The following is a 19,632-nucleotide window of genomic DNA, read 5'->3' as shown; positions in this document are numbered from 1 at the left end:
AATATAATTTATGACAGTCCGGTGTGAGATATAAGAGTAATAAAGTGCAGTGCTGATGTATTTTGATCGTGAGAGATCAAGAGTTCAAAAGTCTGATTGCTTGGGGGAAGAAGCTGTCATGTAGTCGGCTGGTGCGGGTCCTGATGCTGCGATACCGCCTGCCTGATGGTAGCAGTGAGAACAGCCCATGGCTCGGGTGGCTGGAGTCTCTGATGATCTTCTGAGCTTTTTTCACACACCGCCTGGTATATATGTCCTGGAGGGAGGGAAGCTCACCTCCGATGATGTGTCTGGCAGTTCGCACCACCCTTTGCAGGGCTTTGCGGTTGTGGGCGGTGCTATTGCCGTACGAGGCGGAGATGCAGCCAGTCAGGATGCTCTCTACAGTGCTGGTGTAGAACCGTGTGAGGATGTGGCGGTTCATTCCAAACTTCCTCAGCCGTCTCAGGAAGAAGAGGCGCTGATGAGCCTTCTTCACAACGGCCTCAGTGTGGACCGACCATGTGAGTTCCTCAGTGATGTGGACACCCAGGAACTTGAAGCTGCTGACTCTCTCCACTGGTGCTCCATTGATGGTGATGGGGCTGTGTTCTCTTTCTCTTCTCCTGAAGTCCACCACAAGATCCTTTGTCTTACTGACGTTGAGGGAGAGGTTGTGCTCCTGTCACCAGTGTGTCAGAGTGTGCACCTCCTCTCTGTAGGCTGTTTCATCATTGTCAGTGATCAGACCTACCACCGTCGTATCATCAGCAAACTTAATGATGGCATTGGAGCTGTGTGTTGCCACACAGTCATGTGTGTACAGGGAATACGGGAGTGATATACAGGAGTGATACACATACATATATATATATATATATATACATACATTTACACACACATACATTATATATATATATATATATATATATATATATATATATATATATATATATATATATACACATATACACATATATGAATATATATACATACATACAAATCGGTTATGTACAATGCAAGGGAATGTAATGGCAGAAGAGGTAGGATGTGTTGGATAATATAAAAAGACTAAGCTGTGTATTGCACATTAATTATTGCTCAAAGGGGCAGTTTTAACTGTTCATGAGACGGATTGCCTGGGGGAAAAAACTGTTCCTGTGCCTGACGGTTCTGGTGCACAGAGCTCTGAAGCGTCAGCCAGAAGGCAACAGTTCAAAAAGGTAGTGGGCAGGGTGAGTGAGGTCCAGAGTGATTTTTCCAGACTTTTTACTCACTCTGGAAGTGTATAGTTCTTGAAGGGAGGGCAGGGGGCAACCAATAATCCTCTCAGCAGTCCGAACTGTCCTTTGTAGTCTTCTGATATCCGATTTCGTAGCTGAACCAAACCAGACAGTTATAGAAGTGCAGAGGACAGACTCAATGACTGCTGAGTAGAACTGTACCAGCGGCGCCTGTGGCAGGTTGAACTTCCTCAACTGGTGAAGGAAGTACAACCTCTGCTGGGCCTTTTTCGCAATGGAGTCAATGGGGGTCTCCCACTTCAGGTCCTGTGAGATGGTAGTTCCCAGGAACCTGAATGACTCCACTGCTTCCACAGTGCTGTTTAGAATGGTGAGGGGGGACAGTTTTGGGGGGTTCCTCCTAAAGTCCACAATCATCTCCACCGTTTTGAGTGTGTTAAGCTCAAGGTTGTTTTGACTGCACCAGACAGCCAGCTGTTTAACCTCCCTTCTGTATGCAGACTCATCGTCATCTCGGATGAGGCCGATGACAGTGGTGTCATTTGCAAACTTAAGGAGCTTGAAAGAAGTGTCCTTGGCGATGCAGTCGTTGGTGTAGAGGGAGAAGAGTAGTGGGGGGCACCAGTGCTGATTGTATAGGTGCTGGAAGTGAATTTCCCCTGTCTCACAAGCTGCTGCCTGTCTGTCAAAAAGCTGGTAATCCACTGACAGATAGATGTGGGAACAGAGATTTGGTGTAATTTGCATGTGTAATTAGTTCTTATGTTCACATATTATGATTATTTGTTTGGAGAGGCTTTTGGATACATGGAGACATTTTTGGACACTAGGATACTTTTTTTTTTTTTTTTATGCTATAATTTTTTGATTGCTTTGTCGTATCAATAAACTTTTTTTTTACTCAGACACAGGTGACAAGATTGGGAATAAAACAAAAGTAGTCGGAGCTACCTTATTTACACCCTGATATATATAATGTAAAATCATAAAAATAAGCAAAAAAGTTTATTTTTGGCTCAAGTATTTATTTATTTATTTATTTTAAGTTTCTTAGGCTGAGAGTCTCATAATTTATCATAATCTATATCATTAAAAACCACTTGACCCTTCTTGTTTTTTTTGGGGGGGGGGGGGGATGCCACTGAAACAGGAAATCTTTAAAAACACCTCAGAGCTCAAAAGGTCAGTGGTACTTCTATGACACTTTTGGATCATGTGTCGACTTGCGTGCTCTTGGACTTGTACGCAAGACCTTTCAAGAGCTTGTTAATGTAGCCTGTTATATACAGTAATGCTAACATTAAAATATATCATCTTACAAAATGTAAGTCAAGTGCTATAGTAAAATGTTTTCATGTCATAAGATTGAAGCATTATGTGAGGAACAGAGCAAAAATTAAATGTTTATGAACTGATAATCTGCCTCTTTATTCATGATTTGTATGAACGGGAATGAAAGTCAATGTTGTTGTAGTGCCTCTAGTGTTCATTTCAACAGGAAACTGCCGCCATATGTGCAGTATAATGAGCTACGTAAAAATCATTTTGCAAAAATGTAGGTATAGTAATGTGATTCTTTTGATGTCACTTTTTGATGCCTGTGTTTCTACCTACATTTATGATATCCAGTTTTTTGTTTATATTATCTCTCTCCCTCTCTCAAAAAAAAGTGTCTTAATAAAAAATGCTGAGCTTGTCTGATATAGCCTCTCCTTGTGGAGCAACTCCACTTTTCTGGTCCAGTAGATCTAACGGTTAGAGATGGGTGTGGAATGGTTCCAAACACTTTCCCATGCATGTCAGCATTGTGCAATGTGCCTCTTTAACATTAGCTAATAATGTGTATAACTGTGCTACAAGCCAAGGTAACTGACAGAAACCCACAGTGTATATACAGTATGTATGTGTGTGTTTCTGGGTCTCTGGGTCTGTACCTAAAGAGGGCGTATACTGCATTTAAGTAAACATGCTTGTTTGCATGTGGGTATGTACTGTTCTTGTTGGTGATCATAAAGACAGGGAAAGGGAGAGAGTAAAAACACAGTGACTCTTTCTGAATGCGCCCTTACTGAGCAACACCCTGCACACTCAAACACACACACACAACTCTGGAGTTCTACAGAGGTATGCCTTTAATAACCTTAATGACTAAATATTTAATAAAACATACTAATAAAAAATAAGTGCCAATTCATGCTTTAATTTGCACTATAAAAGTAAAACACAAATATTTTATTCTGTTACAGACACTTGAGCAATTCTATTTCAAACTCCCCGCTTCTTTTATTAGAGCAGGGCATGATAAATGTTGAAGATTGCTACAGGCACAATGGTTTTTGATGTGGTGGTCTCTGCACACATTTGAACTATTGTGACATTGTTTTTTCACTTGTTAGTGTTAAGAGCTGCAATGAAGGAAGGCCAGAAGTAATCAAGGTGTAAAGATTAAAGGGCTATCTCATAATCCAATTGAAAAGAGCTATGTACAATTTTTTTTATCTATTTCAGTGATTTTACATTTTATATCGCAAGTTTGTATATTCACATACGCATTCACAAACATACCTGACATTCCTCACAACACAGAAAAGCATTTAGATGTTTTTGAGTTAGCTGACTATTTTTCAAACAGAGACTATGCTTTTCCTTGTTGTATAACGTATGATTGAAAACTTCATATCACAGAAAAACAAGAGAAAGTTATGTTATTTTCTTGGTGGCCCAGCAGTGTAAACAAAATTGCATTTACCCTTTGTTCCCTTTCTGTCACTCACTCGACGTTGGTGTCAATGTAGTGACACTAGGGGTCACACTTGGGAGCCCGAGACACCTCTGGTCTTTGATAAAAGGCCAATGAAAATTGGCGAGTGGTATTTGCGTGCCATTCCCCCGGACATACGGGTATAAAAGGAGCTGGTATGCAACCACTCATTCAGATTTTCTCTTCGGAGCCGAACGGTCATGCTCATTGAGCTGAATACTACTGTTCATTCACCTCTGCTGGATCTGATGGCGCATTTCAGTGGCTTTTCCCCCCTCTGCACTGGTGCACTGCAGAGAACGCCCCTGGGCGCTTCGGCAGAAAAACTAGAGAGTATATTTTCTGAAAGAGCATTTTTCTCCTCTAAAAGAGTATATATTTCTCTAAAAAAGCACACACACGGAACGTCTTTTTAAAGACGCGTCTTTTTAAAGATGCTCTTCCGATTGTGTGTTATTCCTGGTTGTGCTCATTATCTCTCGCCTTCTAACGGTCACGATCACTGTCTTTCGTGTCTGGGCACTGCTCACGTGGAGACAGCGTTCGTGGATGATCATGTTCTCATTGCGAGAATATGTCCATGGCAACGTTGCAGTCGCGGCTCGCCTTCGTAAGAAAGCGAGCCACCCCAGAGGCTCCCGCCTCGGTCCTTTTACCCACGGGAATGAGGCCAGCGCGGCTAGCACTGGGGGCAATTTGGGGACCCCAATGGGACCGCCTCCGCCGGGTATCCCCCCGCGGACCTCCCATTCCCCAGCACGCTCGTCTGCCCCGATCGGGCTTCCGGGTGAGTCTGCCGGCTCGTCTCACGGCGAGTTCGACCTCTTATTCGGAGCCCGCGAAAGTGATGAGCTCTCGAACACAGCATCAGAGAGCGGGCTCGTCCAGTCAGAAGCCTCAGCTGGGCTCCTCCCTTCGGGGTCGATTGCCCAGTCACAGGCTGACGCGGAGATGACGACATGCTTTCCCGGGCAGCCGCGAGTGTCAGTTAGAGAGAATTTCACTGCTCTTCCCTGAACCCTCGCGGCTCGGTGATTGGTTCCTGGACTCACGGCGCCGCTCAAAGCCACGCCCCGCCCCCGTTCCTTTCTTCCCGGAAGTGCATGAAGAGCTGACAAGGTCACGAGAGGCACTTTTTACTGCCTGGTCCCGATCTTTTCAGCTTCCCCGCCCTCACTACCCTCGATGGTGGGGCGGCCAAGGGCTATTCGGCAATCCCCCAGTGGATAAAGGCGCTCGCGGTGCACCTATGCCCGCAGAGCGCCGCCACCTGGCGCGGGTGCCCAAAGCCCCCGTCCAAGGCCTGTAGGTTTATGTCGTCTCTGACGGCCAAGGTCTACGGTGCCGCTGGACAAGCCGCCTCCGCCCTGCACGCCATGGCTCTCCTGCAAATCCGCCAAGGTGCTAAAGGAACTGCACGAGGGTAGTTCCGCTCCCGAGATTGATGCAGGAACTGCGCTCGGCGACCGACCTCGCTCTCCGAGCGACGGAGGTCACGGCGCGGTCTCTCGGGCAGACGATGGCCACACTAGTGGTCCAGGAGCACCACCTTTGGCTCAACCTGGTCGAGATGGGTGAGGCCGACAAGACACAATTCCTTGCTGCCCCCATTTCCCAGGCGGGCCTATTCGGCGGCACCGTCAAGGACTTTGCCCAGCAGTTCTCGATGGTAGAGCAGTAGATGGATGCTAGCCGAACAAAATCTTCCCCTTGCGCGGAACTTGGACGCATGGCTTGTGCTTTCCAATCCGTCACGAGGGTTGGTCCGGACTGTCCGACTCGGCTGCGCGATTCACTTCGCCGGGCATCCGCCCAAGTTCAGCGGTGTCCACTTCACCTTGGTGAAAGACAAAAATGCGCTACCTTGCACGGAGATCGCTACCCTCCTATGGAAGGGCGCGATAGAACCTGTCCCTCCAGCCGGGATGAAGAAGGGGTTTTTTTCAGCCCCTACTTCATCGTACCGGAAAAAGGCGGTGGGTTGAGGCCAATTTTGGACCTGTGAGTTCTGAACTAGGCTTTACACAGACTCCCGTTCAAGATGCTGACGCAAAAACGCATTCTGGCAAGCAACCGGCATCAAGATTGGTTCGCGGCGGTAGACCTGAAGGATGCATACTTCCACGCCTCGATCCTTCCTCGACACAGACCCTTCCTGCGGTTCGCGTTCGAGGGTCAGGCGTATCAGGACAAAGTCCTCCCTTTCGGCCTGTCCCTGTCTCCTCGCGTCTTTACGAAGGTCGCCGAGGCTGCCCTTGCCCCCTTAAGGGAGGTGGGCATTCGCGTTCTCAACTATCTCGATGACTGGCTAATCCTAGCTCACTCTCGAGATGTGTTGTGCGCACACAGGGACCTGGTGCTCTCACACCTCAGCCGACTAGGGCTTCGGGTCAACTGGGAAAAGAGCAAGCTCCTCCCGGTTCAGAGCATCTCTTTTCTCGGTTTGGAGTTGGACTCAGTCTCCTAGATGGCGCACCTTATGAACGAGCACGCCCAGTCGGTGCTGGCCTGTTTGAAGGCGTTCAAACAGGGAACAGCGGTTCCACTGAAACTTCTTCAGAGGCTCCTGGGGCATATGGCATCCTCGGCGGTGGCCACCCTGCTCATCCTCAGGCCATCCTAGATGTATCTGAGTTTCTTTCTTCATCAAAATAGAATTTAAGTCTTTTAGGATTTCATTTCAGGCCTCCTCCTCTAAACAATGCAAGTGAATGTCCTCCATTTTTTGACGGTCCAAAATGCATATTTAGGGTGCATCAAAATAATCCACACGACTCCAGTCGACAAATAAAGTTCTTCTGAACCCAAACAATTGATTATTTTTAGAAACAAAACAATACTTATGTACTTTTTAACTACAAATGTTCACTTCCGTACATCTCTGTGACATGCGCTCATGAGAGGGATGACGTAAGCTCGTTGGTAAGGTCACGCATCATGTGGAGGAGGAGGCAGGAAGCACCTCATTGTTTACAAGAAAAACCTGCACAGACCACAGACCAAGTGCCGTTCACAAACCAAAACAATTTCAAAACAAATATATATACACAGGTACAGGTGATATCACACAGAAGAGAAGTTTCACAAACTTATTTATGCAGGCAGTGATGAGCGAGTGAATTGAGTGCAGGTGCGGTGAATTAGAAATGGGGGGCCGGTTGCACCAGCAGCGCATAAATTCAAACTTAGCCTAGTTGTGGTGTAAATGGACACTAAGTCACAATTTACACACCACTAAATATTTGAGCATTGCACCATTAAACTTAGGTAGAACGTAACCCTACGTATAAACTAAATATTTACGGAAGCCTCCGATCAGGCGTAACGTATAGAATAAAAAAAGCAGACTGATATTTTATGACATCAAAGAGCTCATGTTTTGCATTACAGGCATCAATCATTTCGACATACATTATGATGTTGACATTTACGAGAGAGACAGAAAAAAACATACTTTTAAGCAGCTCTTCAGCATGAAACCATTCAAACGGTACAGTATTCAGGGTGTGTCATAGTGATGGGTCGTTCATGAACGATTCGTTCATTTTGAACGAACCGTTCATTTTGAACGAATCTTTTATGTGACTCAGAAGGAGTAGTCTCAGAGCGTGTTTCGTTCATTTTGTGTTGACCACGCATGCGATTTGCGCAACTTCCGTTCGTTTGTTACGTGAAAACCGCATAGGCGCTGTTCAGGAAACAGAAATGATTAGTTCACCTTACAACTCTTTTGCTCCGAGTTGTTTGTTCTTTTGTCACGTGACAGCCGTATACACTATGCATTGCACACACAGGAAACAAAAATGGTTAGTTCACCTCTCGAGTCTTCTGATCCGAGTCGTTCATTCATTTGTCACGGGACAGCCATATATGCTATGCACATGTATATGATAGGCACATACAGCTGTCACGTGACAAAAGAACGAACGACTCAGACAAGATTCAATTCAGAGGTGAACTAATCATTTGTTTCTCATAATTTGTCCTTGATTGCATTATACATTTTTCCTTATTGGGACTATAATCAAAGTTTGTGTAAATAGACGTGTTGGGGGGATTTGGCTATTGAAAATGTAACAATTTAATTTAATTCTACTCAAATGAACGATATGAACTAAATGATTTGAAAAAAGATTTGTTCATTTTGCTGAACGAGACTCAATGATTCAAGTCAGTAAAATGATCCGATCTTCCCATCACTAGTGTGTCACCCAGTGTCAAGTTTCAACACATTCAAAATATATATAGGATATTAAAATGAATAAATGTCTGTTTTTCCAGTCTGTTGTATTAGTATTTATTTATCACCCCTCATTTATTTTAGATATAGTTCCTAAATATTGTTATTTACATAGCTATTTATCAAATCTACTTTTATTACATATTGTATTTTAATGTGGATATAATTATAGCCGACAGTTACGCGAGTAAACAAGGTTTGAACATCAACCGTAACAAGATCAAATTGAAGTTCACGGCTTTTTAACACTTCTGTGTATAAATTTGAAGGCTGCTTAATGGATAAATACAGTTAATGTCATATTATGGGACTACGCATTACTTTACGGAGAGCTTACAACCTACTAGTTAAGTTTTGCCTTAAGAACAGGTGGTGCAACCAAATTAAGCACTGACTTAGTTACAAGCTAACTAGTAGTTACTAAGCCCTTAGTGTGAACTTTATGTCCCAACTTACATGAGACCTTACACACAGCTGGTGCAACCCTACCCAGGTGATGAGGAGCGGAGCACTGAGGGAGGTTTAGATCCCGAGGGGGGTGTGACAATGACAAAGTTTTCACACATACTCGAGTTTGCTGGGAAATCAGCATGGGCACAGCCGATGAATTCAGATATCGACCCTTTGTTTCTTTCGCTGGTCTGAAATCCTCAGGGGTAAAATGTTCACTGCACACCCTCCAATATTTGAGAGAATGTAGGGGTGTACTGATATCCAGGTTCAGCGCGATAAGCCAGAGTTTCAATCGCTCATGATCATGTATAGGCAATCGATGAAAAGTTTATATTTTTCCCAGCGTGCATTTTCTTTGGGGTTTCTGAAGGTTGAAGCATCCAGGATACAAATGCCAAACGACCATTTTGAACAATACACTTATACAAATACAAATCTACAGCAAAGACAATTAAACTTTTGTACAGCGCTCCTCTTGTAAACAATGACGCGCTTCCTGCATCCTCCTGCAAGTGACGCATGACCTTACCAACGAGCTTACATCATCCCTCACATGAGCGCAGAGATGTACAGAATATAAGTACTGTTTTGTTTCTAAAAATAATCAATCGTTTGGGTTCAGAAGAACTTTATATGTCGACTGGAGTCCTGTGGATTATTTTGACGCACCTAAATATGCATTTTGGGCCTTCAAAAAAATGGAGTACATTCACTTGCATTGTTTAAAGGAGGAGTCCTGAAATGAAGTCCTAAAAATCTTGAATGCTGTTTTGATGAAGAAAGAAACTCAGATACATCTTGGATGGCCTTAGGATGAGTAAATTATAAGCAAATTTTCATTTTTGGGTGAACTATTCCTTTAAACCAGCCAATCAGAAAATACTCTCCAGATAAAGTAGGGGGTACAAACTTCTGAGAGAACTAGAGAAAATGCTTCTATTTTGCATTTATCTAATTTACAGGATTTTTTTTTTCTTTTCTTTTTTTTTTTTTTTCAGAAATTTAATTAAACTTACATATGTCTTGTTAATTTTACATAACGTTCTTTGTTGTAAAATGTTCTAAATTCAAAAACTTCAATTTCAATGTGTTCTCAGGTTTTTGGACCCCACTGTATGTCTTTAAATTAAGAGAAAGGGTTTTAGGGTTATAGAATGTATTTGAATGTTTAATGACATCGCAATGGTGAAATATTTTTAAATAATGTATCTATGTCGATGGGTGTATCTGTCCTAATTTATAATTTATGCTTAACACTTCCATCTAATCCCACAGAGTCTATCTGGAGAGTGGTGAAACCTTCAACCCACCTCAGCCCTCTGTACGTCCTCTTAAGACTGAAGTATGCACTTTCTCAAAGACCAGCGCCCAGGTCACTGGCAGTGTGGGGGTCATGACCTATGACCTTTATGAGTGAAGCAGAAATGACTACATTGAGACCCTGACTATCATGTTCTTGATTCCTTGGGACTACAATCTGTACAAGAATTGGTTTGCAGTGGGCATTTACCCTAAAGGGAAGGAGTGTGATCAGGCCCTTTATAAAGAAATGTATTATCAGAAGAACCAGCAGGGCTTTGTAAGGGAGAAAGCTAATGGGTCAGGCATTAACTATGAGGGCAACTACCTGGACGTCAGGGCCACCACGTGTCCTTTGGGCAAGGCCATCATAAAGCTAGAGGTGTGGGACAAGCTGTTTTCTCCTTTGACTCAGCAGGCTTGCTGAGAAGATAAGCCAAACTGACTCAAATCATGCAGTTTATTTCACAGATTGTGTTTCTGATATGTCAGTTATCATCAACATTCACAGTTACAACTGTTGTCAATCTAACAGAATTTCTCCCTTAGCTTTCTAGCCAGCTTTACAGACCACTAACGTGCATGTTAATTCTGAACTCTGCAGAATGATCTGAGATTGTTTAAACTACTAGATCTAACACCAGTTGAGCTCTGTACCATCAATATATTTTTTCCATCTTTGTAATGCTCCACTCTTTAAACTGTTTGTTCTCTCTGTCAGTAGAATGCTTTAGATGTGTGCTTAAATTTTTTCAATGCTTTCTGGAAGCTAAATTCGCTCTCACATCAGCCAGCCATTGTTGTGTTATTATTCAGTCGCACCATCTTCCAGGTGATTTTTTGCACCCTCATCAGGGCAGAGGTCCCTCTGAACAATACAAACTGTCTGTACCTACTGCCACTGGTGAGCTTTATTTTCAAATAAATATTTATTCTGCAATTTCATCTTAATACTTTTGCCTTTTTCTGAGACTGAAGGCTTGGAGCTGAATGTATTTTTGTATTTAAAATCTCAAATGAGTGCTGAGACTGTCAGTTTTAAGCAGGAAACAATCTTGTGTAAATATGTATTTGGAAATTCCTAATGCCTGAAGAGGGCAGTTAAACCATGGAAAACAGGCAGACACAAAGGAAGATATAAAGAATGAATGACAGAAAGAAAGAAAAAAGGACAGCATCAAACAAGTGGTGGGGCAAGTTTTGAATACATCTTTTGATTATTCATGTCCTGATTAACTTTTTCAGTAGTAGGGATGGTAGGGATTTTAATGAATCTGGCTCCAATTCCACTTCATGATTAAAATTCCTTAAAAATGCTGTAAGTGATTTTAACAGTTCTAGAATTTCCATAAACTGAGATGTTGGATTAGCCATGCCCCCTCTTTCTAAAACCCTGCACTCCAAAAATACCAAATGAGCTTTATTGAGACCGACATCGATCAGAAGCGGCTGTCTTACACAACAGCAGCAAAATAGCAGCCTCAACTGACAAATGTTATGAGCATCATAAAAATGGCATTAAGTCTCACTAATTTGCTTAAACTTCAATACTATGAGAACACACAAAATGATTGACAGGCAGAAAGCATCAGAGACCACGGCCCGCAGACACATATTTGTTTGTTGTTTACAGAGTCTAGTGCTGTCACACTTATTTCATTAATATCTTTCAGGGAGTAGGTACAACTTTTGCATACCTTTCCATGAAAAAAAATCGCTTACAACACCTTTAATGATTCCATTATCAAGGAAACCCTTTCACAAGTGTAGTGCGGTTCCATAGACAAACCCCATTGTGAAATGTTTTTAGAAAACAAAACCTGTTCTTGATTCCCAACCCTATTGAGTTGGCACTGAATGACAACTTACCCAATTAACAGAGTACTGTTGTGCACAAACAGTTACCAATTTACAATCAATGAAATATCCATGCCCATTTCTCAGTAAGAAATTGAACTATAACTGGCAAACTACAGATGTGATCTTACAAGCAACCATTACTTTCTGCCCAAATCTGGAGTGACTGACATCTCATTTAATGCCCCCAGCAATCGAGTCATCATGGTCAAAGAGCAACTTTTGTAGAGAGCAGGGTTTAGCACTATTACAAACATCCTAATTAAAGACAAGTTTGTACTAAGATCTTAATTCAGTGGTTAAGAACTGGGGAGATGAGCTATTTCTGTCTCACCACAACTTAATTATACTATAACTCCATTACCCTACAATTAGAGCACTAATCAAAAGTTCCTTTCTCTATCTGCTGTGGCATTTCCATGAAAAGCCATACATAATACAACAGGCTAAGCCTCAGCTCTTTAGCAGATATCTCTTGAGCTTTGCTGCACTATGTATTAAGGTGGAGAACTGCCGCAAACAGATGGCAAGTGCCTTTCTGATGCTACAGTGGGTATATTAAGTCAAGCGTGTTTATTTCCCCCACTTCAGAGCTTAGAATCACAATTATTTTAGAGTATTCTTTTTGCACTATAACAGAAATATCTTTTTTTTTTCTTTTGCGGTTACACCAAAATTAAAAGAATAGTTCACCCAAAAATGAAAATTCTCTCATCATTTACTCACCCTCATGCCATCACTGATGTGTATGACTTTATTTTTCTACTAAACACAAAGATTTTTAGAAGAATATTTCAGGCCCATACAATGCAAGTGAATGGTGACCAAAAATGGCATGAGGGGGAGTACATTTTATTTTTGGGTGAACTATCCTTTAATGAGGTTTAACTCTGTAATATGTTTATGTTAATGTAATGAAATATAAGCATATTTTGAAAATAATCTTAAGGGTGCACTCTGTAATTTTTTCCTCATTAAAAAAGTTTAACTCCTAAAGACATGAATTGTATTTTTTCACTATACAGTATTGTAAAAGACCTTCACAGCAGGAGGACACAGGAGAGCGGTTTCCTCACAAGTAAGGCTTTAATTAATATACTCCAGCGCTTTACAACTTCACAATGACTCAGCAGCTTCACAATAATAATTCATTAGTTTCACAACAATAGCTCATCAGCTCCACAATAAGGTTTCTTGCTCCTGACTCTCTCTCCGTCTGCTGGTGACGTGGCCGCTTATATGCCACTCTCCCCATGCTCACTGAAATTAGAGGCAGGTGTTAGACATAATTTAGCTCAGGTGTCAGCGCCCTTATCGCTTTCTCTCTCCCCGGACGGACGCTTGACCACGCCCCCACTACCACATATCCCCACCGCCCGACTCAGGCCAGGGAGCCGTCCGGCCTGTCTACCACTCCCCCCCCCCCATTTCCGGAAAGGAAGTCGGCGACAGCCATGTACCCCCCCCCGGTCTGTGGACCACCTTGAATTTAAAGGGCTGGAGAGCCAGATACCACCGGGTGATCCGCGCGTTGGTATCCTTCATGTGGTGGAGCCATTGGAGTGGGGCGTGATCTGAGCAGAGGGTGAAGGTAGTAACGGAGAGTGAGGACTGCACACCTGATGGCCAGACACCCTTTACCACGGTGCTGTACTTTGTTTCCCTCAAGGAGAGCTTGCGGCTGATGTACAGCACCGGGAGCCCCTCCCCCTCCTGCGAGAGCATGGCCCCCAGCCTCCTGTCTGAAGCGTCCGTCTGTAATATAAAAGGGAGAGAGAAATTAGGTGAATGTAAAAGCGGCCCCCCGCAAAGTGCGGCTTTAACCTGCATAAATGCCTGTTGGCACTGCTCCATCCACTGGACCGGGTCTGGAGCTCCCTTTTTAGTGACATCAGTCAGCGGGCTGGTGACATCCGAATAGTTCACGGGCACAAAGCCGAATGTGGTCTGAGGATTCGGTCCATGAGGTGCTGAAACGTGGTCAGAGCCCCAAACAAACCAAACGGAAGTGTCACAAATTGGTGTAATCCGAACGGTGTGGAGAACGCCGTTTTTTCACGGAAATTGGTGTTAAGGGAATCTGCCAATAACCCTTTGTCAAATCCAGTGTCGAGTAAAAACGAGAAGTGCCTAACTGATCGAGCTACTCATCAATACGAGGCATTGGGTTGGCATCAAATTTAGACACTATGTTGACTTTTCTATAATCCACACAGAACCATCGCTCTTAGGCACCAGAACAACCGGGCTGTAACAGTTGATGTGGTATTCCTCTATTACTCCCATATCGAGCATTGCATCCAATTCTTCCCAGACTATTTTTTTTTATGTTCAGGCAGTTGGTAGGGACAGGTACGTACCACCACCCCTGGCTCGGTCTCGATGTGGTGCTGGATGAGGTTCGTGCAACCTGGTAGAGGGGAAAACACGTCTGTGAATTCTTGTTGTAGTTTGGCAACCTCTGCGAGTTGGTACGGTGAGAGGTGGTCTCCGCAAGTGACCGGGGTGACGTGATTGCGTTTTGTGTTTACCTCCGGCCCAAGCTCCGCCCTCTCCAGAACTACTGTAGCCAATGTCACAGGGGCCGCCTCCCTCCACAATTTCAGGAGGTTCAGGTGATAAATTTGACGCACGCCCCCTCTATCGGTTGGCTTTTCCTCATAATCGAGTTCCCCCACTTGGTGAGTAATTTGGAGCTCGATGTGGGAAGTGATACAAGTACCTTATCTCCCAGTGCAAATTCCCGTAGTCGAGTTCCCGTTATACAGTCGGCTCTGTCGTTCTTGAGCTTGGAGCAAATTCTCCTGTGTTAGTTGCCCCAAGGTGTGTAGTTTTGCTCTCAGATCAAGAACGTATTGAATTTAAGTCTTACTGGTTGAAGGTCTCTCCTCCCAAGCTTTGCATATGACATCAAGCACGCTGTGCGGGTGCCACCAATACAGAAGCTCGAATGGGGAAAACCCAGTGGAGGCTTGCAGGACCTCTCATACTGCAAATAACAGGGGATCGAGCCATTTGTCCCAATTTCTAGCATCCTCGTGCACGAATTAACGAATCATATTTTTAAGGGTTTTATTAAATCGCTCCACCAGGCCATCTGTTTGTGGATGGTAAACGCTGGTGCGAATTGACTTAATGCCCAATCATTTGTAAAGCTTACGTAGTGTCCATGACATAAAGGTTGTGCCCTGATCGGTGAGGATTTCTTTCGGAATCCCCACACGGGAGATTATTTTGAAGAGTGCCTCCGCAACACCGTGTGCTGAGATGTTGCGCAGGGGCACTGCTTCCAGATATCATATTGCATAGTCCACTAGGACCAATACAAAGCGATGTCTGCATGCTGACCGCTCCAATGGCCCGACAAGGTCCATGCCAATTCTCTCGAAAGGGATCTCGATCAGCGGAAGGGGGTACACAAGGAAGGCCACAGTGCTCCTGAAGCTGCTACGTTTCATCTGTTATGTTTGTGAAGCTGATGTGTTTAAGTTACTACGTGCCTGTGAAGCTGATGAGTTTGTGAAGTTGTAAAGCATTGAAGTGGCTGATTAAAAGTCCTACCTGAGCCTGGAAAAACCAGCTTCCCTGTGTTCTCCTTCCCTTCTGTTTGTGAGCTGTTACAGTCAGACAGGGAAGGACTCCATGGGGCATGCAGTCTTTAAACCAATTCCCAGGTTGCGGCACCAGTGTAAAAGACCTCCACAGCAGGAGGACACAGGAGAGAGGTTTCCTCACAAGTAAGGCTTTAATTAAAATACTCCAGCACTTTAAAGCTTCACAATAATAACTCGTCAGCTTCACAATAATAATTCATCAGTTTCACAACAATAGCTCATCAGCTCCACAATAAGGTTTTTTGCCCCTGAGTCTCTCTCCGTCTGCTGGTGATGTGGCCGCTTATATGCCGCTCTCCCCATGCTCACTGGAATTACAGACAGGTGTTAGACATAACTTGGCTCAGGTGTCAGTGCCCTTACCGCTTCCTCTCTCCCCGGAGGGACACTCGACCATGTCCCCGCTGCCACAAGTATGTAGTAAATCATGACCACTCACATTAAAATTAAGACTCCATGTTTTATTCTACATGGAGAGGGTCTGCACATGGGGGCTGCCATGATAGAATCATATGACCAGCCGAATACTGCTTGCTTAATCTCAGTAACCATCCTGCTATTTGACACTTTCACTCACTGATAAGTAATCATGACAGACTGTGAATACTAAATTTCCACAATGGCATATGAAACTGAAAACTATTGATTTTAAGTGATGCTGCATCCAAGCCATTAGGTGTCAGTGTAAGTCCAAGGTGACACAAAGACAAAAGTTACTGAGTGCACCTTTAAAGGTGATTTGTCATTTTTCTTTTCAGAATTCCAAATAGATTCTACTATAGTTTAACATGCAGAGAAAACTATAAGTAAGGGGAAATGCTGTTTATGCACTGGAGCTATCCAAAGCATAAGTGTTAACACACAAGAGGGATACCTCAAAGATACCTCAGAAAGGAGGGCATTGGGTCAAAGTTAAAGGTTACACTACAACGCAGGTTCTGCAAGAGTTAGAGCTAATTTGAGGGTTTTCAGATCAGTGCACAAGATCAGTATTTGACTGAAAGTGTCAAAGTTCACTCAGAGGTGCACTGAAGTTAATTCAAGATCACAGTGAGGGGTTCAAAGTTGAAAAGCTAGAGGCCACCTTACTTAATGTCAGTTTCATGGACACAAGGCTGGACACTGGTGCTGTTAGGATTAATGGGCAGTCTGAAATGCCAAAAGTCTCAAGAATATACAGATTCTTTAAAAAATAAAAAAATAAAAAAAATAAAGAGTCTACTCTTTTTCTTGAAACCAACTCAGAATGATGATGGTTATGGCCACACATTGCTAGGGATAACAAGTGCACAATTATATTTGCATGTACCGTACATTCTACAACTGTTTTAATTTGTTTAGAGAGACAATGTCAGTGACATCACTAACTGGAGGTTTCGATGTTAGTCAAAGTGGAGTTTCAAAAGAAAATAAATCCATATCATGCATGTCGGAAAATAGGTCTATGTGCATAAATCACAATACATTTTCCCCGAGCCTTTACCAAGGGGTTTGCTGCAGCTGTTTTGCAGGGTTAGAGTGCCACTGTGTGGATAAATGAGGTACAGTGACTTAACACTAGATGCATAAATGCAAAATTCATACAAATTCTAGGGGTTTATGTTGTTATGATTAGGCATTAATCTGCTATTGATCTTGTATAAGATAAAATAAGTTACATATGAGAGTTACATACAAATATTTTTAAGATCATGAGAACACTGGCCAACCAAGTGTGTTCAAATATTTGACTGGTAGTCTATCAGAAATATTTGGGGGTCCCTTGAATTTGGTGAATTTGAACATGAACATGTACTGATATTACAGTATTATAGAGTCATTCTGTTCATACACACAAAGTCTACGAGATCTTTAAAGTAATGCTTATATATATATATATATATATAAATAAGATATCATAGTAATCCATGATTAGAGAGCATACAATTTTAAGTAAAGGTTTTCTCTTATTTTCCCAAGAAAAAATAGTGGTTTTTTGTGCTAAATGTTCTAGTAATAATACACCATGTCTAATTAAATATATTCCTGTGGTTGTGTTCTAGTTTTGCTGTGAAGTATAAAGAGTTCAGCCTCAACCAGGGGCCTGTTGTATAAAACTGTTTTAGACTAGTCTGGTCATAAGTCAGTTGTCTAAAATTTTAGTCTTAACTTTTTCAGTCAGTTGTATAAAAACTTAGATCATTCTAATTTAAGACAAAAATGTAAGACTGCAGACTCCTAGGCTAACTTTTGTTTACTTTCCATGTTGCCATGGAAAATAACTGTCAGCTGAGCTTGTGGGGGCTTCAGTTGAGGACTAAAAGGACTTGGGTTGAGACTTTGTAGAAGATTTGACTTCTATGATGGTAACAAAATAACAAAATGTAGTGGGTTAAAATCACTAAATTTGTTCATTATAATCAATTTTGAAGCATTACTTTCTTCTAATAGGCAAATATTTTCTGCCAAAGGAAAACTGTGTTGAGCGTCCACTGCTAGCCATTTAATTTAAGCTGTTCAGTGTCTTACTTTTCCCACAATGCAATACCAATTAGACTGTCTTACTAAAGACAACTGTGGAGCTTGTTTTATGAAACAGGCATTCAATGGCGTCTTAAGCTAGTTAGACTAATTGTTCAACGAAGTCTTAAGTTCAGCCCCATGTTACATTCTAGTCTTCAACCTCCACAATAAACTGCTAGAATCCTACACATAAAGAGAGTATTAAAGCAACACCATATGTACATTTGTTTGCTTTTTATGCCATACTGTTAAAGCACCAACACAGGAAAAAAAAAGGCAATTTTCTAATTTCTATATGAAATCCCTTATAACTTTAGTCTAGAATTAAACTCTGGCTGAAAGGCAGAGAAAAAAAGAGAAAGACAGAGGAGGATAAGAACATCAAGTCAATGTGCATGTTTGCATTTGCAGTCCCTGTGTTTGTTCCTAACATTCTTTACCCTTCTTTGAAATGTGCTTCAGTTTTTCTGTGGTTCTTGGCCAAGAGCCCTTCACAACATCCATGTGCACACGCCCACTCGCTCGTGCCCAGAATGACAGCATCTCCTACAATACACAAACAACAAGACCGTCAACTAAAACAATTCCAGATAGAATCGTTCTCTACAATAATGAATAATCAGTGCCATACCTCATAAATTGAAGTATTTATCTTTTGATATTTCTCGTGCTGGGACCATGTCTTTTCAACATGACTTCAGATTATTGTGTTTTTTTTTTGCCATCTTCAATTCAGTCTTTGCAAAGTGAGGTTTTTAGAGCTCTCCCAATCATAAGCTTTAATCTTCAGGCTCAGTTAACTGTTATACCCACACATATATTCATTGTATTTTGGCTGTCATGACTTTGAAAAATGTGGTGTACGATTATCAAAAGAGAGTATAATCTACCTTTGTACACTTGTCTCTGCAAACGTTTGTTAAACCAACTTTAATTTCATGTAATTTAGGAATTTGACTCATTGATCGATATTATGTAATAAGTGACTGTATCACTAACTTCCTGGGTGCTGACATGTTTGTGTGACGTCACATACCTGCATCTCGGCAAAATCGTAGTTGAAGATTTCACACTGTTTCGAAGTTAGAAGTCTGACTTCAAGTGGCGTTCCATTGGACTTTTCCTAGTAGGAAGTTTGAAATTCCGACTTTCCGAGTTGAATGGAATACAACCCTTCAAGAGGACTTGGAAATATCGTAATTCTGAATTCCAAGCATGAGAAGTCGTATTTATGAGTGGGGAACATCTCCGGTTACACATGTAACCTCGGTTCCCTGAGATGAAGGGAACGAGACATTGTTGTAAGCACTACGGGGAGTCCTCCTTAGACAGGCTGGTTGAAACCCTTATACAATGACGGCAATCCTCTGTTTGGGAATTGGTGTTTGAGCCCCACTCCTTTAGGTGCGCAGTTGGCCTATATAAGCGGGCACTCAATCACCATTTCTTCAGAATTTTCTGACTGAGGGACAAGAGTGAGTCACTTGTATCTTGAACTCTGAAATAGTAGTGCGGCCAGCTTTTGCAATGTCTTGTTCCCTTCATCTCAGGGAACAGAGGTTACATGTGTAACCGGAGACGTTCCCTTTCGATACTGTTCACTTAACATTGCTTTAAGCAATATAGGAATAGTATCCCATCATGCCGCACTACGTAACGTCACACCCCCAAAGATAATAGAGA

The 19,632-nt window shown here is 42.5% G+C and overlaps 1 pseudogene; it reads left to right on the top strand.

Annotated features, from left to right (window-relative positions):
* The first annotated feature begins 7,457 nt into the window (after window positions 1-7,457).
* LOC127451527 (DELTA-stichotoxin-Hcr4a-like) lies at window positions 7,458-10,403 on the top strand (annotated as a pseudogene).
* The last annotated feature ends 9,229 nt before the right edge of the window (window positions 10,404-19,632 follow it).

Source organism: Myxocyprinus asiaticus, chromosome 14 (assembly GCF_019703515.2).
Source record: "Myxocyprinus asiaticus isolate MX2 ecotype Aquarium Trade chromosome 14, UBuf_Myxa_2, whole genome shotgun sequence".
Taxonomy (NCBI): Eukaryota; Metazoa; Chordata; class Actinopteri; order Cypriniformes; family Catostomidae; genus Myxocyprinus; species Myxocyprinus asiaticus.
This window is presented reverse-complemented; position numbering and strand designations above follow the sequence as displayed.